At 25.6% G+C, this 25,229-nt stretch overlaps 1 protein-coding gene and 1 long non-coding RNA gene across 2 annotated transcripts in view; one reads left to right on the top strand and one right to left on the bottom strand.

Moving 5' to 3' along the window:
• Window positions 1-25,229, bottom strand: part of LOC126900197 (uncharacterized) — a 359,021-nt gene that overhangs the window by 310,441 nt on the left and 23,351 nt on the right. The gene's annotated exons all lie outside the window — the stretch shown is intronic.
• Window positions 4,693-8,072, top strand: LOC126900203 (uncharacterized). Its single transcript, XR_007702818.1, has 3 exons — window positions 4,693-4,877; window positions 7,354-7,512; window positions 7,774-8,072. It is a non-coding gene; the product is annotated as an uncharacterized LOC126900203 (long non-coding RNA).

Here is a 25,229-nt window from a genome sequence, read left to right on the forward strand (position 1 = left end):
CATGACCGATTGAGGGGATTGTGTTATTTTTAAGATAGAAAAAATACGAGGAATCACTCCAACGTTCTTTTGAAGTATAGCGTTTTGACGCGATTTCTAATTATATTGCGTCCTTTCATCTCGTCTCCTTTATTTATTTTTTTTTTCTAGAACGAGATTACAGCGCCATAATTTTAATTAGCCATTAATCTGGATCTGGTGATGTTTCGCACAAAAGAAAACGAGAGACAGTCTTGCGTTCATCTCTGTCTTATTTTTATGAAGCACGACCATTATCAATTTAATAAAGTGAAAATATAACATAAAATTATAATACAACACATGCCCACGCGACCCACAGTCAGTGTACCGTATGGCTTTTGTCACAGGCAGAAAAATATGATAGACGCTCTCGTATACTTATTCACAGTGGTGTTAATGCTATGCACATAATGCTTTGCCATATAATAATACTGCATCGACGACATCACAAATTAACGTTAGGCATTTACAGACACGATGACAGACGCGCGTGCCAACACAGACACACCTCCATTGTTTAAGTCGAGGAAAGATTGTCCACATTGGTGATGAAGTGCAGCTTTGTCTATTTTCAGTACACGAAATAATAATTTTATTACTTTTATTCGAGGAAGTAATATTAATAAAGAATCTTTATAATCATAATAAAATAATACAATTCAGAATTTATGAAACAGTCTCAGTAGCGTTTGAAAATAAATATTATTCAGTACTTTTTTTTATTCGAAATTTCCTACACAAATTTTAATAACTACTTGTAATATATATGTATTTTTTTTCTTAAGGATCATTTAAACTGGAGTATTATTATTCTAAAATATATTGAGGCAGAATTATAAAAAGACATTCATTCATTACGTGACACTAGTTAATCTTAGTTTTTGAGTTTCTTAGCAATTTGCTATCTCAATAAACTTACAACGTGTTACCTCATAACTGTGAAATCGAAAATTTATCAAAAGATCTACACAATGATAGAAACAGCAGGAAAACTAGGTTTCCGTTTTTACGATGTATCGATTTGTCGATGGATTCATTTTCGTTTGATTTATATACTTGATTTGAAGAAGAGACATTTTATTGTAGACAAATAAGAGTGAAAATCTGTGTTTTCACCTCGGACATGTGTAAAGGTCAAAAAACCCGGAACACCAGAAGCCCAGCGGGTGAATCAAGGGAAGCAATCAAGGTCGGTGGTCCATTTTCTTCACGTATATATATACACTCTTTATCTATTACTTCTTCCTTTGTTTTTTTTTTTTTTTGTCTGTCACCCGGTAATATGATTTACCACGGGTGCTCACAAGAGAAAACGACTAAGAACCCCAAAATCCACTTTCTATCATACCCTCGGCCGAGTGAGCAAAGACACATTTTTGCACTTTCCCCCCGCGACGGGAGGTGAACCCGCACAGTCGTCTTCATGTTTTATAGTATACCTGCACGCCTTTAACGACAGTGCAACGGAAACTGATGCATCACGCGGAGAAACCGACTTGATCCCGTTATTCGCACACCATCGCACATTTTCCCGGACGAGTAAATCATGACGATGATATTTGTCCGAGTGGAGTAGTCTAATAGAGAGTCCGAGAGAGAAAAAAAGAAATACGAAAAGGGACAAAGGCACTGACACGTTGTCTGTGTTGTTTATGCCTATTGTTCTCGTATGATGTTATGATCACTTACGTGTAAAGAATAAACAATACACTGTTAGTGCATCATATGATGTATAATAATAATTTTATCATTATACATGCACGCGAGTTTCTGTACACACGACGAGTGCGGCGACGGTGCAGAGTATGCGAACACCCGGTGGGATTTAATCACGAGTGCCACAGCCGATGATGTCTCAATAATGTACTTGGTCGGCACTGCTATCGTGCCAAATGGTCGTATGTCTACCACTAGGCGAGAGTCTTATGGCAAGAACATTATGATGATGAATATTGCGCTATAAAAAGTGAATAAACAACGAAAACCACACGGGGTTTGTGACTCGACCTGATGACTTTATAAAAAATATTTATAGACGCATACATATATTTTTTATGTAGATTTAATATGACTATGTTACATTGAAAAATATTTTGCAAGCTTTGTCGTGTCATAACTTAAACTGCATATGCATAATAACATTATCATTACTTAAGATCTCATGTAACCAGTGGAAGGTAGGATAAAAAGTGGCTACCGAATTCTTCAATTTATGACAATTGCCTACACAGTCAACGGTTATCGGTAACTTAGTTTTGCTACCATCACAAATTAACCATCAAATACCAAAAACCAGTTGCATGTTGAAAATAAAATAGAAACGATAAGTTATTAAATGGCGTTTTATCACGAAACATTTATAATACTAATACTTTAACAGCGTTTTTGTTTTATGTAACTTGTTTGTATTTACAGTTCAATAAATCTTGATGAAAAAATATCTCGATGTCTTTATTAATAAGGTAAAACTTTGTATTCTCATTAAACTTTAGTCAACTATACTTTGACATTCATTGATATTACTCTTAAATGTTATATTATAAGCACAAAATTCATATATATGTAATACTGCTAGAGTAGCTTACACAAATGTATCAATCTAAACATATAATAATTAAGTTAATTTACAAAAGTAAATGTTTTCATCAGTAATAATTTTATTTAGGAATGTTGAAGATAGTTACAACAAACACTAATATCAATGAGCAATAGATTGTGGTTAAATATATCAATACAAAAAAAAAAGTAAAGTAGATAATCAAATACTCAAAGAATCATGAAACTATAGAATAATATCAATTGTACCCTAACACATAGCTTCTTGATATTATGGAATAAATGTTACGATATTTAATGATTATAATCAATAATTTTTTTTTTCATTTTTTTAATACTAAATTACAAGATAGTTTCATACGAAAGAGTTATATAATTATTCTCTCTAATTAAAACACGATTAAGAAAATTAGTCAAAAAATGTATAAGTCATGAAAAACTTTTTGTAAAATATGATGCATTGCTTGTACAGATAAGCAAATATTTACTCTTTGCGTTTAATTTATTAACCTACAATCTCTGTTATTATTTCCATTTCCAAATTTTAAGGACTTCAGTGGTACTATAAACTTCTAAAACTTAAATAGACATTCTGACACTAAGCTAGGATAATAACTGAGTTTATAAAGTTTAAATACTCAGCATGTACTTACTTACTATTATCTTGACATTTTGCCCCTTCATTGATACCAAGATATAGACATTAATTCTTTAATATAGTAACGTATACGAATTATTAACGTTTATAACAGAACATATTTGCATTTCACATTTGCATTTTGTGTTAGAGTTTTCATAATTAGTATATATCAGCTTGAAAACTATTTCATGTATAATTAGCTTCGATGTGAATCTGAGAAGGTTTAAATTTTACAATTAAATATTTATTTTAAATTACAATTAATTTCAACGATACGTCAAAAGATCACAAATCGTATTTAGTTGAAGACATTACTCTTATTATAAATTATTCATTTTAATTTTCTAGATTTCAGGAAAAAATAAATACAATTTTTAGTAGTATCCATCATTAAGCAATTCCCCTCTTATAATTTTACATAATATTTATTGCGTATTAAATTTTATGACTGTGACTATCAATAAGTTTCAACATTAGGGTGTACGATTGTTAAGGGGTATAATACCAGCTATTTTAAGTAATTGAATTGATTATTTGTACGTATGTAAATATTTTATAGTAAGTAATTCCATTCAGCTCTTTTTGATTACGTTTGAATAAAAAAAAACTGTGAGTTATAAAATAAAAAAAGTTTAACATACAAGTGAAAATGAAATACATGAATTTTTATACGTTTTATAATATATTTTATTCTACTAAGTATAAATAACTTTTTTATGTTAAACTGTCATATAACTAGTAATACATATTTTAGATTTTAAAAACTAAATCTGACCACAAGTCTTATACATCAGTCAAAAACTTTCATGATAACAATGGAAAAGAACTTTGACTTCTTATAGGAATGATTCAATAACGTTGTTATTAAAAATTAATATAAAAATATAGTTTCTTTTATAATATTCTTTCAGAATAATTCTAAGACACAGAGTATTATATATTGACCAAATATAAAAATATATAATTTTCAAATTACTTATTATTAATTTATCATAAAATTTAAATAAGTAAATTTAATGAAAAATATATAATTGTTGTTTTTAATGTAGTCAATGTTTAATATTTGTTTTCATAAATATATACTTGACTAGTCAGATACATATAACTAGTAATATATCTTTTTAAATACAGCTTAAATAAATATTTAAAGTAACTGTTAACCATTGTACATATATTTTGTTGAACACCGTTTTATATTTTCATGGTCGTTATGTACCCTATTTATTCTATGAATCGTTTATTTTTTCGCCTTTGCACATTATTGGATCTTTCATCATGATCCGCCTATTACATAGCCTATCCACATATATGCACACGCAAGACACGTTAATTATCAATAACGAGCTAATGAAATATATTTCCTCTCGGCCGCTGTTTTTAAATGTGAATCTAAGCTAAGATATTATGTGGGTGTTCACAGTCACGGTTGCGTATACGAGTGTCTGCATTAAAATATTATCTGCCTTCAACACGCGCAATCAACTTTGCGTTATCTTTACATACACAGACAAACCGACTGCATTAAATGAAATTTGTTTAGCTCGATACATATGCTTTTGTAAATATAGTGCTAATTATTTTATTAGAAATTTGCATTATAATAACTATTCGCCATTATCAACGGCTCCATCGACCAAGCTGAATAAGAAGGCTCTACAAGGTATTATGTATTCTATTAGTAACAGTGACTCTAATAAGATCATAGATTATTATAGGCGATATAAATAAAATTTAATTGTCATAAAAACATAAATTTTATATATAAATATTGAATTATAATTAAAAATATTCTAATAGTTATATTAATTATTCACTATATTCTATAAAAATTTAAGATAAGTTTTTATATTCAATTAAAGTAAAAAAATTTTTGTTATAAAAAGGAAATGTATAAAGAATTATGCATTAAAAGTATTTTTTTTTCAATAATGTTATAAAAACATTTATATAACATTAATATAATATTATATGTTTTAACAACATTAAAAAACCGTTATATTAATTTTTTTTTTTTTTGCTATCTATAGAACAAAACTATCAGAGTTTATTAAAAAATGTATTTTAAATATCATTTACGCATTGATTTAGTACAACTTTTTTGTTAATTATATTACGTATTTTTGTACAGCTCGTTTCAAGTGTGAATTTATACATTCTATATATTGATATGTATTATACATAGTAACATTAAACTATTTTATAAAAGTACGGTAAAACGTTTTAAGTTCTAGTAGGTTTTATTAAAATTATGGTGTTATTGGTGTCATTAGAGTTAATTTAAGATAATAACCGGTATTGTGTATGCGTATGAAGACAGCTCGTTGGATGTAAGTAAATCATTGTGAATAAAATCTAAATTTATGAATCATAATTCATATAAAGTTTAAAAAAATGGGCAAGCACAAGTGTTTGTAGCAGTTCGCCAAATAGTATTCAGCCCGTATAAACATTCATAAGAGTATATATATATATATATATATTTTATTTAGTATAACCCTTAAGAATATGTCAAAATATAAGTTCATTTTAAATTTATTTTAATTGAGCTTAATAAGTGTCACATAAACAAAATTTACTTCACAAAAGTTGTAAATAAATTGTATGATATTTGGGTAACTAAATAATAAATTTATAAAAACATTACAAATATAAATGAACATTTTTGAAATGATTAATAGTCAAATATTTTAACTTTTTAACCGAATATTCATATGAGTGATGCAACAGTTTGTTATTAAAAATAAATCAAAAAAAGATAAAAGTAAATGAATAGTAAAATATCAAACGTTTATATGACAAAAAAAATTGATTTTAATAGCATAATTAATTTTCATAATAGTTTTAAACAAAAATTTATTTATTATAGTTTATTTTTATTAATAATAGTTAACAAAGTAGTACTTTCATATAAAATATGAGAGGTAAGCAAAATTTGGTGATTTAAACATATATAGAATTGAAATATATTGAACACATGAAATTATTTATCAGGAAAAACAATTTTTTTATTTATCCTCACTTAGAACGTTACAAATTTTCACGCTATGTAAACTATGATAAAGAAAATTGAAAAAACATTTATTTTATTTTTGTTGCAAAATATTTAAATTAAGCGACGTATATACATTCCTAATTTAGAATACAAGAATCAATTGTATATTATTTCCATAATGGTATTCAATGTGTCACTTGAGCTATAAAATAAATCAATATGACATTTATACGTATTGAATGAAATGAATAGAACAAATTTGTTTATAAATAGTTGACAAGAGTTTCATAATAATATGTACCAATAGTATCATACAATCTTATAGTTGAATAGTCTCACAACCTAATAGGGATAAATTACAAAAGCTTGTGATTATTTTTAATATGATTCCATATTAAGTAACTATAAAATGTTATTGGCTATTTGTATACAAATTTATCACTAGAATTTGATCATACATGAACAAATCAATAAAAATTATTTTTCCAAATTACCATAAAAACTAATTTTAAGATTTGTCTAACACATAAGGGCAATATTATTCAAAACTATTGCAACTAAATAACTTTTACATGTAAATTATCAAGCTTTTACTGTTGTTTAAAATTTATAATTCTGGGAATAGTTCAATATTTTTTAGAAATCTTACTCAATACAAGTAATTATCAGTTATGTGATTGCAAATTTAAGTAATATTATATCAGACTATATTATACATTATAGTGTAATTGACCAAAACGAGTAGTACCAATTATTCTTCAAATAGATTTAATTTATTATTTCTTCCACGACAAACCAGAAGATTCAATATGATAACCTTGCCTAACGAAGATGGCCGAGTGATAAATGAATTTAAAGAGAAAAAAATTGTCTTTTTTTCGCGTCTGTGGCGTTTGACATACATAAGTTTGCCGATCGTTTTAGAATTTGAACAATGAAATGAATGGAAAAAAAAATTTATAAGTAGCCAAACACCAAATAGCCGTCATTTATGCCGATGGAATTTATGCCCTTCGTTGGTGTTTTTTTTGTTGCACCTCAACTATAATCTCATTCCACAAATGGAATCTAACTGCAATACATTTTAGTGTCACTTATTCGTCATTAAAGTATGTATTTTTCTGATTTTTTTCGTCTATTACAGATTGCCTTTGCGGTGTTATGAACCTAACAAGTGAATAGCGAAACCTCTCACTAAAACCTGTGATTACATTTATCAGAAGACATCCTTGGAATATCACATTCCAAGAACGTGCATGATTTTTTATTTTTGAATGCATCTCGATATTATCATCTTTGTCACGTAATTATTTTTTTCATAATAGTTTATCAAGTATTTGCCGACAATTTTTAAAATAGTGTAATATATTTTTTTACGTTTGCCTATTAAATCAATTATTAGAGAAAATTTCAACATAGACACTAATTTGAATCATTGTAATACAATATTTAATTGAGTTACTTGTGCGATTATATTATACAAATATAAATTACATATATAAATTTTTACTAAATTATGAGTACTAATAATATATTAAAAATATTTTCTAAATATTTGTTTAAGGTATAATGGCGAAATTATAAATTTCATAGGTCGTTTTTATACTGATCATTTCACATTTGTAGCAATGAAATTATTTTAAAAATTGAAGTATAGTCAACTTTATTGAAGTCACCGTGAGTCATTTGTGAATGATTAACACACATTGTCTAGACAATTATTCAATGTCATCAGTTAAATGACCTATTCTCTAACCTATAGAGAATTTCAAATCTGGCAGATATCCATGTACAGTTCATATAAATATTGTTTCAATTGCAACTGGTTTGTTTTTATAATTTTGATTTATTACCTTTCAAAAAATAATTTCATTTTTGTATGTAATATAAAAAAACAAATAAATTTAAATCAGTATCGTAATTTATTAATTAATATTAAATTTTTTTAATTTAATTATTTTAAAAGTAATATATTTGCCATAAAAAATGTAGTGACATAATGAGTTCACTTTTACACAATTTCTTCTAGAATACTTTTTTTAAATGTACTTAAAATGTATGTATTTAAAATATTTAATTCATAAAAATAAAAAATATATATATTTGTTCCTGAATATAATTTATTACTGGATTGTTAACCGATAGAATCATTCTATTGAAATATTAATATATATTTTTTTAATATTGTATGACACACAGAAATTATGATCTCTTAAAGTAATTTATTTAATTTAGACCAAACATTACATATATTATTTTGATTACTCGTAAATTATAATTCGGTCTTGATATTTTCTATTAAAAACATAATCAAAATAAAGAAAACATAAACCTTTACTTAATGTGTATTGTTAATAACGGTTTATTGTTCCTAAACTTATATATACAGGTAATAGTTAGAAATCTCGTATATATGGAAGTAATGAACTTTTGATATATTTAAAAAATTGTTATAAAAATAAATAAAATTTGCTTTTTTTAAATTTACACTCCATTTTATCCACGTGGTTAAATGTTTTCCATTAAAAAAAAAAAAATTGACTTTAGATATACATTTATATTGTGCCCTATTTTAAAAAGCATTTGGTTAATTTATTAGGCCTTAAATTAATTTAAAAAAGCTACTCGAGGGATCGTAGCCCTTATTTGCATTATACCCTATTAGTACGTTTATATATAATTAATCATATATTTTAAATTAATTGTTAAATCATTACTACCATGATGACAATGATCACACATCAAAGGGTGTCATCGTTTAAAATAAAAATAAAAATATACTGCGTCATGTCCCCAAATGAAACTCTTTCAAATTGAAAAACAGCTGAATGTCGACAAAACAAATGTTTATTAAAATCACAAACAATTGATGACGTGCTTATTATAACTCAACAAATATTAATTTCTTTTACATAGAAATTACGTTTATTAATGATTTATAATTTTCTATGGTTATGATAAATTTTACTGAAATGTGTAATACAAAATATTAAAATAACTTCTCATATTAACCAAATATACATAAAGCTGTACTTAGGATTTCAAAATTAGTAACTATATTTGATTTACTTTGAAACATAATTAGGTATTCCACTGTACTTTTTAATTTTAAGCTAATTAAGTTAAGAGAAATGTCATCTAATACTGAAATAGTGATGGCGACAACATTAATTATTAAACACGCCCAGCTGTTCACTAAAGAACGAAACGAAAAAGTGATAGTATGCTTTTGAATTTGTTAGCAAAACTCGATTTAATTAAAATATTAATATATACTATTTAAATTAATAACATTGTCATATTTATTCAAATAAAAATCAAGTTATCCTATTGTAACATTTTAAAGTATGTCATTTTTGCACTATAATATAAACATAGTTATTGTTTATTGTAATATAATTATAATCATATTTTCTTAAAAAGGAATTAATGAGATATGTTAAACAATTTTTTTTTTTTAACTTAATAGCGAAATAAAAATTGTGTTTAGTAATTATAGTTAGTTATATTTCCACATTCAATTTGGGAAGTCTATATACCATGTGCAGAATAAGTTTATAACGTTTAGCTTCTGTTGTATATCGTAAATAATCCCATTTATCATTCATCTAAAAACAAAAATGTATTAATAGTAAAATAAAATTTATATTACTGAAATGTATATTTTATTTTATAATTATAGTTAGTAATGTCAATTACAAAATTTATTAACGCCATACAGATTACCTTATAAGTGTAAATTTAGTGTCATTAATTAATAATTATTTATTTTTTTACGTTTCGATTGCAAGAAATACGTGAATTTGATTTATAATATATCTTAACGTCTCCAATACCGATTTTATCTCTAAAGTCTCATAAATTTTTGTAAGGCGGATATTGATGAATCGTAAAGTTGTACCAAACAAGTATTAATTTAATTTTCATTTAAAAACTATATAACTGGCATAGGAAAATTTTCGTTTTAATGCATTCAGGCATTGAAAAACAATTCATTATAACAAAAATTATAAATAAAAATTATTATATGCAAATACATAAACATAAACAATGTATTATATTGCTATTGTATCTATATATATGGAATTGTATATTCATAATATTCCATATAGCGTAGATATATGTAGGTGACTTACTAATTATTTGATAAAATATTTTATTTTAAACATATTTTTAGACTAATTTCTTTAATGAAATACAAAAAAAAATCATACATATTGAGTAATATAATAATATATATCTTATGAATGTGTTAAAGCTTTTATAGATTGTGTTGTTGCTTGAAGTGCTTGAGGATATATATCTTATTTCAGACCTACTCAACTATTTTAAATGATAAACTTATTTGATGTGTTTCTTTTATTCATATGGATATTAGTTAATGATAACACCACTATTAAATAATATTTTTTCTCAGAGCTTTAACGCTTATCCTTATACATATTTTGCATGTTAATATCGCTTAAAAAACAGGTACTTAGATGAATTCGAGACATTAATTTAAATTGTCACATTACAAAACACTTTCAAAAATTCTTTATTTGAAAGCACGCAGCACCCCGTCGTGTTTTGACCATAAAAGGTTACTATCATATAGATTATACTACGTTATAATATTAAAATACATATAATTGGACATTATTAATAATTCGCTATTGAACAAACTTTAACACTGGCAACTGGTTTCATTTTTTATCAATGTATAATGGCGATTTGAACACAGCTATCATTTGAGAAAACTATATTGATAACATTGAAGTTATAAATAGTCATTATTTAAGTTTTTTTGTGTTGTCGGATTACATTAAACATGTGATCTAGTGATAAGACATATATATTTTTTTCTGTTATTCAGCAGTTCAACTTTCAAATAAAATGTATGTCTTAAATTCATAACAAATCATAATATATTGCAAAACAAATTAATTTTAGTTGTACATGTACAGCTGACATTAACTAGTTATTTGGTTCTGCATATGACTAAAATATTTTATGTTAATTTATACGATTTTAGGTTATAATAAATTCTTAAAAATATATAATATTTAGTAGATCATTTTTATTTAGTTTTCAACAATTACGAAATATTATGTGATCGCATAGTTATAAGTGAGTGGTGAGACAATCATAAATCATCCATTTGATCAGTAAAAAAATCTCACGATATAGCAATCTAAGAAAAAGTTACCTCGTTACGAAAATAATTGTTTGCAGTATGAATTTATTTCGGATATGAAATAATAATAAATCGTAAATGATTTATAAAATGTATTAAACAAATCTGGCTTTAAGCGGTGCCTGTAACTATATTCATGTATTATATTATTAGATAAAACCATGAATAAATAAATTTAAGTTTATTGAATTATTTTTCTGTAATATTTCGTGTATATTAATTTGCTTAGAGCCATTTATTTTTATTACTAGAAACTGGATTCAAAAACTTACGAGTATTAAAAGTTTTTAGAATACAAAACTAGTTGATTTATTTTGGTAATTCAAATTTCATATATACACTAGTAAAATTATTCACGTTAAATTAAATTGATCAAAAAATATTGTGATATTTAACTAAATTTAATTTAAATTTATATAAGGCGTAACAATAAATTATTTTTTCTAATTATGGACTAATTTGATTTTGTAATCGTTTATAATGTACCAATCTTTATAGTCATCACCTACGACATATATTTAAATTCACGAATGAGCCTTTAGGTTATATTTTTCAAAGATGTATTCATAATATTCACCACCTGCAGAATATTATTCAATTTTGACTTGTTACTACTGTTTTTACACCGAAAATAGTTTCAAATCAAGCCCATTGTGATTGCATAAGTAACTTGTGCAAGTCATAAAATATATCACACTTTGTTGTTCTTTTATACAAATAGGAAAGTGCTTAGCGCTTTAACATTTATATACGGTACAAATGACTATATGATGATAATATAAATCACTATTTATATTTAAGCCTGTATAAAAATTAACATATATATTCAATTATAATAAATAAATTGGCAAGTGTTTGTAATATTTGACTATTTACATGTTTGTTTTGAAAAAATTATTATTAAGTTAAAGACATAAATTTCTACACTAAAAGAAGTATGGCACTATGATTAACTAAACAACAAAAATTACACTAATGTTCGTGTGTGGGTTTTCAATGGATACTGTCTCGACACTAGTATTAGATAGAGCCAAAGCAAACATGTTAACAAATTAAACAACTACCGGACGTCATAAAGAAATGTCCTGAACAAATATAACAAACTCAATTTTTATTCTTTTTTTCTTGTCCTGTTTACAAGGGGTTCCCTTTGTGAGCCCGGTTCCGAATATTTGGTTTCAAAACAAATTGACGAAGAGCAAAAACAACAGAAAACGTTGCCAAGACAATAGCTGGAGTACGTACCTAAAGTACACATTCTATTCGAAACACCGCCATGCGAGAGATTGTTTTGTTTCACCCATACATTTTGACAGCAGCTGAATTATCATTTTTATGAAAATCATTCATGACCTAATTGATTGTAGGGAGCATTTTGTAGCAAAACTAACATGACTCGCTTAAGTACAAAACAAACTATTACATTTAACATTAAATAAAATATACGTATTTTATAGATAGAGATGAAATATTAAATTTAATAATTTATTCGTAAGCAAAATAAATTTTTAATTAAATATTTTTATCAGTAATTTTGAATAATTTCTCATTAAAATATTAGCAAAGTTGGTGCACCTAATCATTTATTCATCTTTTCGTCTTTGATTTGTAATTTAAAAAATATAGTTTAATATAAAAGACAACAAATAATACTATATTGATTATAACAATCAATATAAACTATAACAGTGATTTTAACAGTTCCGATGTGACCACATTGTTCCATCTGATCTCATAATAATTTAAAAAGTGCTTTTTTTTAACATAGTTGACAGTTGATTGAAATGAAATAATTTAAAAAAAGAATTAACGTCCCATCACTCATTCGTGATGTGCCGGATGCTTGTTTTTATATCTGCCTTTCAGTGACAGATGCTAATGATTTTGACTTTGTAAAAAGTTCTCTTTCATTCATACATTCACCGAAGTTAAAGCTACCCCAATATTATAGTTTTATTCAAAATGAACTTTTTTTCGTGTAATTTACTCTAGATAAATAATTACAACATTCTTGACTATTTGTCACATCAATTCTGATATAATGACTGATTAATATTAACCATACTTATTATGTCTACACAATACTATTTTCATGTATTCTATAATTTATAGAAAAATATAACCATAACATATACCAAGAGTTAAAAAATTGTTTTCTCGAAAAATTCAATTAAAATTCTAGAATGAACTTCAAAAAACCATCGATAAATGTACACTAAAGATTTTTATTGAAGGTTATCAATTCTGAATGTAGAACTCATTTAACAATTGAGTGTGTCTACTTACACATTAGATAGGTGTCGAATGCAAATCTTTACCCAATTGTTTACATCTCAGTGGCAGCAGAAGTTAAATGATTTCAAGGCATGGGTTCCCATAGGTGAGGAATATTTTACATATTATTTTTAAAAAAAGATTTCTATCTCGAGGTGTTATTTTACACATACCAAGCGAGTCATTGTGGACGCGTGGGATGTCGCGGCCACAGCTAATTTATCGGACGAGCAAAAGAGGAAATCTTATACACCCTGTCCGCAGTAACGAGCGAGACTTTTGATCGGCCAATAATACAAACACCTCCTCACGACTATTTGCGCGTGCACGTAAAACGTGTGACGGATTTCAAATGGTATTAATAATTCGAATATCGTCTGAAGTATTCGATAGAACTCGTTGAAATAATTGTGGAAACCTGTACGTTATCGATGCAAAACACATTACTCCGCGTACCCTTTGGAGTTGAAATAATAAATCACCTGAACGTTCGATTGTTGTGTAGGCAAACTTAACGAGTGTAAGCGTTCAATCGTTTTATTTAGGTTATTTTGTTCCAATATGGAAAAAAGAACAGTATACTATGTGTTTTAGATACATAATTATCTATTTATAGTCTTTATTATTTCGTGGTCAGGTAAATTATACTAGAATTCGTCTAGACCCTAATAAATTGCACAATGTAATATATTACTAAATTCGTTTACATATTAGGTAACATGTCAAATATTGATTGAGGATAACATTATTATTAAAATATTAAATTAGAAATGTCGGCTATTATCTACAACATCGAAATTCTCTTAATTTATAAAATGAATATTTGAAAAAAATAAATGAAAACTTAAATTTAACGCATCTAACCACTTGATTAAAAATTGAAAGTATTGCTAGCGTAATAACATTTTTAAATCAAACTTTAGACTAAAACTAAGAAATTAAACATCATTTGGACATTTAACTTAGTGAACGTGTTTTGCCTAGTAACAAATTTATAATTAATAGGCAGTTAAAAATTTATAGGTTATAAAACATAATACACTATGATTACATAATATATATATATAATGTATAACCCATAAATATTCTGTATTTTTTTTATTAAAATGTACACGTTAATTTAAAAAAATATATAAATATTATAGAAAATATAAACATCATCCTTTTGTTTATATTATAATAAATCAATACAAAACCCTTAAGCGGAAAACTTTTAAGATAGATAATATCACCAAGAACTTAAAAAAATAAAATATAATTTATGAAAAACCGTTACTAGAATTATTTTATTAACGGATTTTAAAAAAAAAATATATAATTCTATGATGATCTGTGATTCGTGAGAATTTGCTTCGTCTTATTTTATGTAAGATCAACTTAATTGTTACTACAAAAAATAAATACTTGCATTTTAAAGCAATAGAGTGCGGTAGGAATACGACTGTACAAGTTTAGAATCATTTTGTATGATATATAAATAGATTTTAACATCGTACAATCATGAACCAATTGCATTGCTGAATATAATATTATTAAATAACTTAAAAATAAATAGGCCACTTCTAAGGCTAAGTACTTATCTAAGTATATTATTACAAATAATTTTGTAATGCGAATCTAATAGAAATGTATTAACTTTGTCTTAAATAGTTTTGAACAAGAAATTAAACACTTAATATAATCAATGTAAAAACATTTTTTTGTTTATGGATGACAAGTTTTGCGCTTGATAGCATTTTTTAAACGAAAAAAGTTACAGTTTTGTTAATTTCACACTTCATTAGATCGATTTGGTCAAAAGTCATTGATGCCAATAAATTGACTGTTGACGTTTGTGTAAACATACTTTAATGTATAAAAATTACTCTTGTCATAGCTACTTTACTGTAAAAATAAAGTTTTACTGGAAATATAGAATCATGTTGCAATTTAAATTCTAATAAACTCTGAGATTAAAATGGATTACTTAAAGCAAAGTTAATGTTTACTTAAATAATTTCATAAAATCATTTTAAATAATTTAAATGTCTTTGTTAATACATTTGAAGGGAACGTTGAAAAAGCGATAGTAATTTATTTCTGTAAATTTTTCAGAAGATTTACTTAATCATTTTTAAGGTTACTTCTTTTTAAAATTTCAATATTTGTTAACTATTTGCGTTATCGCGTATATTGAAAATTATGAATTTTGGTGCATACTTTGATATATTCATAGTTAATAAATTCCTAAAATACATTCAGCATTTAATTTCTATCTATCACCACAATTAAAAATTAAAGACTGGCACCTCCAAACACCTACAGCCAAATTTACCCAAAACATTACAGCGTCTTATTGAATTAATGTTTGCATAATTCTCTTAATGAAGGCGATAATGCCAATACTATTTTTTTCTTTTCAGTGAATGACACGCCTGCGTTTAATTGCAGTAAATTTATTGACAATTATATGGCGTTAAAATAAACGTCAAATAGCCAACGCTTTTTTCATCCATTCAATGTGATTATTCTCAAATACTCTAAAACACTCACGCACACACGTGCTTCATTATATTAATAACAATAATTTAATACCCTCGAAGAAGTTTACAATTGGTATTTTTATAATAAACACTACGAATTTTTCCTATCTAATTTTCGATGAGATGACCGGGACCGATTATGTCGTCGCGGTACAAACTTGAGATTTATGTTAATTACCCCAGGACCTATTTTATAGTTTCAGTGTTGTTTTTATTGTTGCTGTTCGCTATGTGAATATCAGTTAGTGAGAGGAGGCTGGGCAAGTCTTGTCGTGGGATGATCCCGGACGACAGTATTAACAATAATATGCACGAGCCAAGATAAAGATATAGGTAAAACAAAAACGATTAATAATTGGCTGAGATGAAACGAAATAATAATATAATAGAAACCGCAGTCACGTTCAGTCGTTTTGTATATTTTCCTTATCAGTATCCTATTGCAGCTACTTCCGGCTTATAACAATTCAGAGATTTTGCACTAAAAATATTTCTTAGTATATTAATGATAACAATTCGTTCATTGCAGAAAAAAAGTCTTAACTGTAGATATAAATATAAAATATAACTCATAGTTTTAACATAGTGTGTTACTTAATACTAATAAGTTAATTGGAATATAATATATTTTAATTTTAAATTATTTAAGATCGTTAGTTTGAATAAACCATCTATGTAAAATGTATTCAAAATTTTAAGAATCTTAAAATATAGTTACCAAAAATAATAGGTTCTATTCGGTATATGTATAAGAGAATTTTATCACATAGGACTCTCAAATGTTTTTTTTGAAATAATAATTTCCACATTTCAATTTTTAGATAACTTGAAATCATAAATAAATGCTTGGAAGAATTGATTGGTCATAATACTGTACAATATTGTATAGTTTATTGAATGGATCTTTAGACAACTATTTATTTTTCCGGTAGTCTACCTCAGAGTCGTTTCGAAGATTTTAGTAATGCAGTAACAGTGTATATTTAAATTTACTACCCAATACATCCGACTTTGGTCGAAGAGAAGGACCGGAACTTAAAACTCATGTTCGGTTCAGGAAACTCTACGCATCCTTCTATCTTATAGCTTTATCCATTCAATAGTTGTTTAGTATATGTATTGTATACTCCAATTTCCCTTCGATCTTTTGGATAACTACTGTGGAAATCTATAGCAATGTTTTAGCAAAATATCTAGAAATCAAAAGAAGCTACATGTAGATTAAGTTGTATTTTTATGAACATTTCTTTAACTGGGTGAATTTTTTTATAACAAAGCATATGCATTATTCATGTCTAGTAGAAGCATAATACCTTATAATAATAAATTTAACTATTCTTTGCCATATATATTCACTTTACATTGATTTATGTATATTGTCTGCATGTATTTTAACAGTTGGTAATAATTTAATGTCATTGCAAAACTTTTAATTCACTTTAGATTACTAAAAATTGTCTTAATGAAGGAACTTTTGAATTTGCCCCAACAGAGAAAGTTGAAACTTTTTGATCGATTCCCGTTTGTTAAATTATTATTCCTGGTTTCTTCACTATAGCTTTTTAATTTTGGTTTCTCTAGAAGCTTTTAACCACATAGCAAAAACCTTCCGTCGGAAAGGAAATTTTCTTATCTTTTCTTCATGGTTATTTAAAACAGACTGAAAGTGATCGAGTAAAAGGAAATAAGAGACAGAAATTCTCCGCATAATTCTTTATCAGTAACCCTTTTTTTTTGTCTTTGAATGGGCGGTTTTGTTAGTGACAGTATTAATCGTAACTTTGCAACATTCACCGTCTACACTATTCTACTCTTTTTATACTTAGACTTGTCGTTCGTTTATTTTTTCTTAACTTTAATTTAACTGAACATTTATTTATTTCCAGTTCAACTAGAAAACATAAAAATCTTTAAAAATTCTTTGTGATTATATTTTAAAAATATTTGTACTTAACTAAGACAAATACTTAAAATCATTGTTAAATAATGAAAATTTGAATTTTCTCTATGAATGAACACTTTAGGTTAAAGTATCAAAAATTGTGATATTGTAAAAGAACTTAATTTAGATATTTTCTTGATTATAAAAACTATTAGCAATAATTTATTATTACAATCAGATTGGACAATTTTTTAGTAAAAACTCAGTTGTGTATGATCACTGGCAGTGTTTATTCACTAATATTTTATTAAATACGCTTAATAAAATATTTATTATTCTAGTACAATAATGCTGGGCATAAACAAATTATTAAGTTAACTTAAAAATTCATGTGAAATTAAACTTTATAGCTTAACGGAGATCTTTAGATTTTACGTTAACTACTCTTATAATCAATGTTAAAGAGATATCATAAACTTTTTTAAATTTAATGAGTTTAAAAAAAATATGAACTAACCCAGTCTTTATTTATTATTATTCATAGAAATAATTATTGGTCAATAAATTAATAACACCATTAGAGACGTAATTTGTAATAAAAAAAAACAATCATTTTTCAGAAACTGCTACATAATAAAAGTGTACGTAGTCCAATATACATTTCATATGTTTATAATAAAAAATGAATTCTGATATTGAAATATAGGATCGTTGCATGAATATTGAATAATACAGTAAGAAATATTTTTTTAACTATCAATTATTATAAATATTTTTATAAATTGTTAGTTGTTAGATTTTATAGTTTCCATTAATAACTGTCGCACAGTATGACACTACGGGCACATTAACTTGTTTCAATATAATACTTGAGTTGTAAGTTTATTTGATTACCAACTATCATGGTGCATTATATTTACTATAAATGCATTTTAAGGCACATTTTTTATTTTGAAAAAAGTTAGTCAAAAAATGTTAATAATTTGGTAAAAAGTTATAATTATTGCAGATAAATGGTATAGAATTAATAATTTAAAATCCAAATGTTTGTTTTGTATAAGTCGAAGAAACTGTAAACGCATCTTAATTATTTTATAGAATTATTATTCACCTTTATTAAACGCCCTACGTGTAATTACTAAATTGTAATGCAATTTGGAAACTATCCACGTCTGGGCCGTTAACAGGATGGTATTCCATAGAAATAATATTAGTAGTTTTGACATTACAGCAATCCCAACTGGTACAATTACAGATAAAATATACTGTAGGTATATATATATAAACAAATTTATACTCAAAACTGAACTGCAAATATATTAGTGTTGGTTACATATAATCAAATAGGTACCCCATAGGGATGACATAATTAATGGGTCAAGTGTAAATAAATTAACGTTTTCGACTGTACACATTTTTATGAAAATGAATATAAAATACGTTTATAGTAACAATTCATCAAAGAAGATTAAAAAAGTGTTGAAATATTTATCAAAACAATATTAATCTTTTGAATTTGAATGAAATAATTTCTCGGAAATAAGAAAATAAATACGTAAAAATAGAGCGTTTTGTATTTTATTAATTATGAAAACAGTTGCATATATAAAATCAAAAATGCATAAATAAAAGTATTATATTTGGAAAAATTATTTTTATTTTAGTTTAAGAGTTTTAATATTTTCTTTTTTTGAAACAATAATAGTTGTGATCAATGGCATAATTATAATTTTTTGAGTGGGGAGGTTATTGTTATATCACTTATATTTGTCATTAAACAAATTTATAATACCTTTAATCTCTTTTTTAACGCGTCACCGGTTGTGATAGTTGAAATACCGACTGTTTTGAAGTTGATTGTAGGTATAAAATTTTTAAATAGTTTTTTTTTTTTTCATAAAAATTGAATATTATATCATTCATCAATTTATAAATACAAGAAAAAGTTTATGTTCGATAATTCAGTTTGAAAATTTATTTGGATATATCATAAATGTAATTAACATTTTTGCTGAACCTAAAATCATTTAAAACAAATTGTATAATTTATTTAGTCATATCATGAGATACACTATAAGACAGCGCAATATCTAAGAAAAGGAATGACAGGGGTTAGCGTTTAGAAAGACAAGAAAAACTATGTGGTTAGATACAATTTGTTGGGGAATTGAAAAAACTTTCTTACGTATAGCCTTCCTTCTATGAAATAATTTTTAACTTGTCATTGACTAGACCTATTTTAAATCTAAGAAAAATATTTACTTGATTTGAAATATTTGGTCTTAATTATAATATTAAGCTTAATAAAATCATGAAAATTTACCTATGTGTAGACTCACAGTTACATGCATAATTATATTAATGTATTATTAGACCTCGTTTCAGTCACGAAATCGGGTTGTCACATCGAATAGTCTTCCGCGGCGATGAGCACAAGGTGAATAAGTATTCGTGTTCCTTTCTTTTGAACGTGACAAAAATCATTGAATTTAAGCAAGTTTATTTAGTACCAACACTACTCAGAAATGAATAAGGGCAATTTCATAAACGGTAGTAGGGGGCGCACCAGCTGTTTGTCGGCGACCGATGGCTTTCCAAACGATCGCGCTTAATTAATTTTGACAATGCGACAAAATATACCGGCTTGGTATCTTTTTTTTTTTATTATTATTATTAAAATTCCCTTTTTTCATATCAAAATAATATTTACTCACCACGTGAAGTAATCTTAAGACCTCCTTTTTCCTAATGCCTCCCGCTACGTTAGTAGTCAACGGTCGACTGCGTAAACTGTTGTCTCACTAGTATCTTTGACCAAAAGTGTCATTCTGAAACCTCTCGCCACTATTATGCAGGTGATGACAGAAGTGGCTATAACTGTCATGATAAACCTTGCTTCATCCTAAATAAAATCCCTAATTATAAGATATTAAGAGGATTTTTAAGAAATTCTTTTATATATCATAACTTTATAACATGGTATAGTTGTTTTTTTTTTATATCGTGTATCGTAATGCCATGGGAAATATTTTAACTAATATTTTTGTAAGAATGATAAATGATCATTATATAAGCTCATGTTATCACGAATTCGAAATTTAAGTGAAATAACCTGAATACGATATGAAATTATATTGAACTGCTAATTTTTAATTCAATTATTTGTTCGTGTATCATTAAAAAATTACATAAACTCTAAGCATAATTTTATAATTAACAGTAAGACTTATAAGACTCATTTATATGATATTTTTTCATATCTAGTAAATTACTTTATCTTTATCAAATTTTTATTAGTACATATTGAAAAATAATTACAGAAACCAACAATTTTATGAGATCGTATTTGAAACCTTAATTGACATTGAAATTTGATTTTAAAAAGTTTCTGTTTGGTTAAAGTTTTAAAAGTAATTTCATAATACTTTCGGTTTCTACAATTATTAAACTTTCAAATTATCGAAAATAAATTCGATATACGTCAACTAACTTACAAGGTGTACAAATTTTCGAAAAACCAAAATAATTTCCTGGTTAAACTTAGAATTTTATAAAAATATTGTATTTTGATATCTCAATTAATGTATTTTTTAACTTTTGAATAAATCTAACCCCAAGTTTAAAACTAATTTTTATTATTGATATCTCAAATTAACATTGTATAATATCATGTAATTATTCAAACCCAACCAACCTGATTGTAAAAGAATTTTTTTTTATAAAAATAGTTTCGAAAATTATTTGGCTAATTTAAACATAATAATAGTTCAGCTGGGTAAAGTTAAGCTAATTTAAATATTTTTAGGTTGTCCCTTTACGTATAAACAATCTATGCTGTTACTCTCAATATATTTTTCCTGTGTAATTACAGTTACTATCTCTATATTATAGAAACAACTATCATCATTAGAATAATTAGTTTTGTCGAATAAACAATGAAAATCTTCCATAAAATGACAGTTGAGAATAAATTTAGAAATTACACTAATAGCTTATTATCGGGTAATTAAATTCTACTAACAATATCTAAAGTAAATAAATATTAACATAATTATACTAATTATATTTTACGAATATTTAACAAAAAATATTAATTACTAGGCTTCAAAAAACAATTATTTTCTATAATGTTATTCCACTCTGACTTTTATATATATATTAATTCTAGAATAATAAATATTCATACATAAAAAAAAAAATCAGTTATACTAGAATTATATAAATAACATGCAACTCTAAAAAATAGCGGTTATTAACTACAGCTGCTTTAAAAAAAACTGCATTTTCATTTATCTAGATGGCACTATAACTTACAACGAGTAAAGGCTAATTAAATTTAAATGTATAATCAACATGTTCTGCAACACGAGAAAATAATTATTGCTATATTATTTAAACATATAAAAATGTTTAGTTACAATTTTAATTAGAAAGAAGAAAAATTTTTTATTAGTATTAACATGCCATGACAAATACAAATATGAAATCATTTGGTTGGTTTCTTGTATGTTTCTCGAAAAAGCAACAGTTACAGTAATGTAATAATTCGTCTTGGGGTACATTTATCAAAAACATAGGCAGTGAGCCTCAGGGGAGACTAATGTGAATCGTAGGAGGAAACAGACAACGAGGTGGCAGAATAAGGGTGCGCTTTTTGGCCGTCGAATCCAATTATACATATAAGTGGTTGCCGCCGTTCGTCGAGAGGTTAATTAGAAGTACTACACCATTACCACAGTTACTACCATGTTCTCATTCAATTATTATTATTCAAAATACACCTACGGTAGACGTTATCTACTTTTCATGGAGAACTACGTGCGACACAACCGAAATTACGATTCAATGTAATATCATCAATGTTATTTTATAATATGCGGATAAAATTGCATAAATTACATATTAATACTATAAGCACAAAATAAGCAAAATTTACCGTTAAATTACATAAAAAGAATAGTTGATCTTGATTTATACTTTTAATAGTTAATATAAATTATATTAAATAATTTATATAAACCAAACTAAAATATGAAATTATACAAATTCATTATTTCATTCATAATTTTCATAATAAGTATTTGTGATTAAATACAAATAACTTGTATTAATTCAATTTACAATTTCATGAACGAAATTAGTTAGTTAAAATTGCTTTGTAGGGAAATATTGAATATTTTAAAAGCATTTTGTAAAAAAAAGTATCTTGTACATTTATACAAATAATGTTTTTTTTCAACATATCGCAATATATATTATATTAAACGCACAAATATTAATAAAAAATAATAGAAATAATAGAAAAATGGTATTAAATAAAGTCAGTATCAGCAAAAACAACGGATTTTCTAAGTTATATTAAAATTATATAATCTAATATCATAAAAAATATTCAATTGTTTTCACAATGATATCAATTCAGCAAGAGTCACAGCGTGTCACACTTGTGTGTGTATATAATAATATTCAAATGAGATTTTTTTCTATGAATATAAATATTATTGATATTCATAAAATACATATTAGTTTTATATCCAAATTGTATTAAATTATCTATATATAATTTACTGGATAATTTATTGTTCTCCTCTCAATTTCTCATAAAATAACTAAATTATTTAAATTAGACCTGTAGGCCTAATTATAATATTACAATAAAAAAAAAAATGTTTTTGTATTTATTTATCGATTTATAAGTGGTTTAATATTTTTCAGTCCGTTCATTATTCCTTGTTATTTTTGGAACATTTTAGTGGTCGATAATAAATCAATTACTTTGTATATGTTAAGCATTTTTGTTACAGTTCAATAGTGGTACCGTAAGTTTTAACTGTTCTTCTTTGAAGTTTTAAAATCTGAATATTTCCAACTATTGGTCTGTATTTCAAAATAAATTATCCAACATAACTTAATACATATTTTATTGACTCTTCTAAAAGAATCATTTGGATAAATACATACAAACAATACAGTTATTCATAGTTAATTTATGCAATAGTAGATTAGCATATGTATGAAACGTCCAAAAATATCACTGGCTAGAGTGAATCGAATTGAAAATTAAAATAATATTTATAGCTCTTCTGAATAATACAACACTTACTTTACGATGTTCGTGGTGTAAAAATTAAAACAGATATTATACTAATAAATTGGATTTTATAGGCTTTGACGTACAACGATCTTTATAATTAACATTATCTATAAATTAATGTATGAATTTCTATAAATATGTTTACTATGTCTTCTGTGCCATATCATAGTAATTTTTCTGTATAAAAGTATACATTTTCTGAATCGACATATAAATAATAATTAATTATTAAAATTTTAAAAAATATTTGTATTTTTGTTAAAATTTAAAATTTTACAATATCTATTAAACCAAAAAGGAGATTGTCATACTCTATACAAATCTTTCTCTTTTCAAACTGAATTCTAAATTTTTTTTCTAAATTATAAAGTAAGAATTTTCCTTACCAATTTTGGTATTTTTCTATTACATACAGATATTTAATTTTTTATAGAAATGTAAAGTTTTGACATAAAATATATAATTTTTATAAAGTTGAACTACAATTAGTTAGCCAAACCAGAGAAAGAAAAAAAAATACTTCAAATTTTAATTTACTAGTTTAATTCCAAAATAGAATTTCATTATAATGAATATGCATTTCACTTTATCTAAAATAACATTTTTTCAATTTGAAAATAAAAAGGTATTTGAATTTTTATTATTGCTATGGATTTATTTTATGTAGCCTTCAATATTGTACGAGTGTAATAATATAAATAACTTAAAAAGAATTCGATTTTCAAACAACTTCTTCAGAATACTAGTATAATAATAAGATAAGGAAAATAGTCGATACCGTTGAACGATATGAAATTTAAACTATAGAAAATACATTTTTGGAAACTAATAAAAGCTACAGCGTATAACAAATAAAATGGTTTATAACTTTTAGTAGATCTTGCGAAGTGATATGCATTATCACTTAAAGCTATCTACAAAAAAATCTTTCAAGGATTAATATACTTCTGTATCACCTTATTCATTTTCCAATTGAAGTAATATTATTATAATCAGTTTTATTTTAAACACTTTACATAAAATAAAATTAACTTATTGTTAGTAGAATATTATTGTATAGATTAATACACAA

The sequence above is a fragment of the Daktulosphaira vitifoliae genome, unplaced genomic scaffold (genome assembly GCF_025091365.1).
Source record: "Daktulosphaira vitifoliae isolate Bord-2020 unplaced genomic scaffold, ASM2509136v1 Scaffold_3, whole genome shotgun sequence".
Taxonomy (NCBI): Eukaryota; Metazoa; Arthropoda; class Insecta; order Hemiptera; family Phylloxeridae; genus Daktulosphaira; species Daktulosphaira vitifoliae.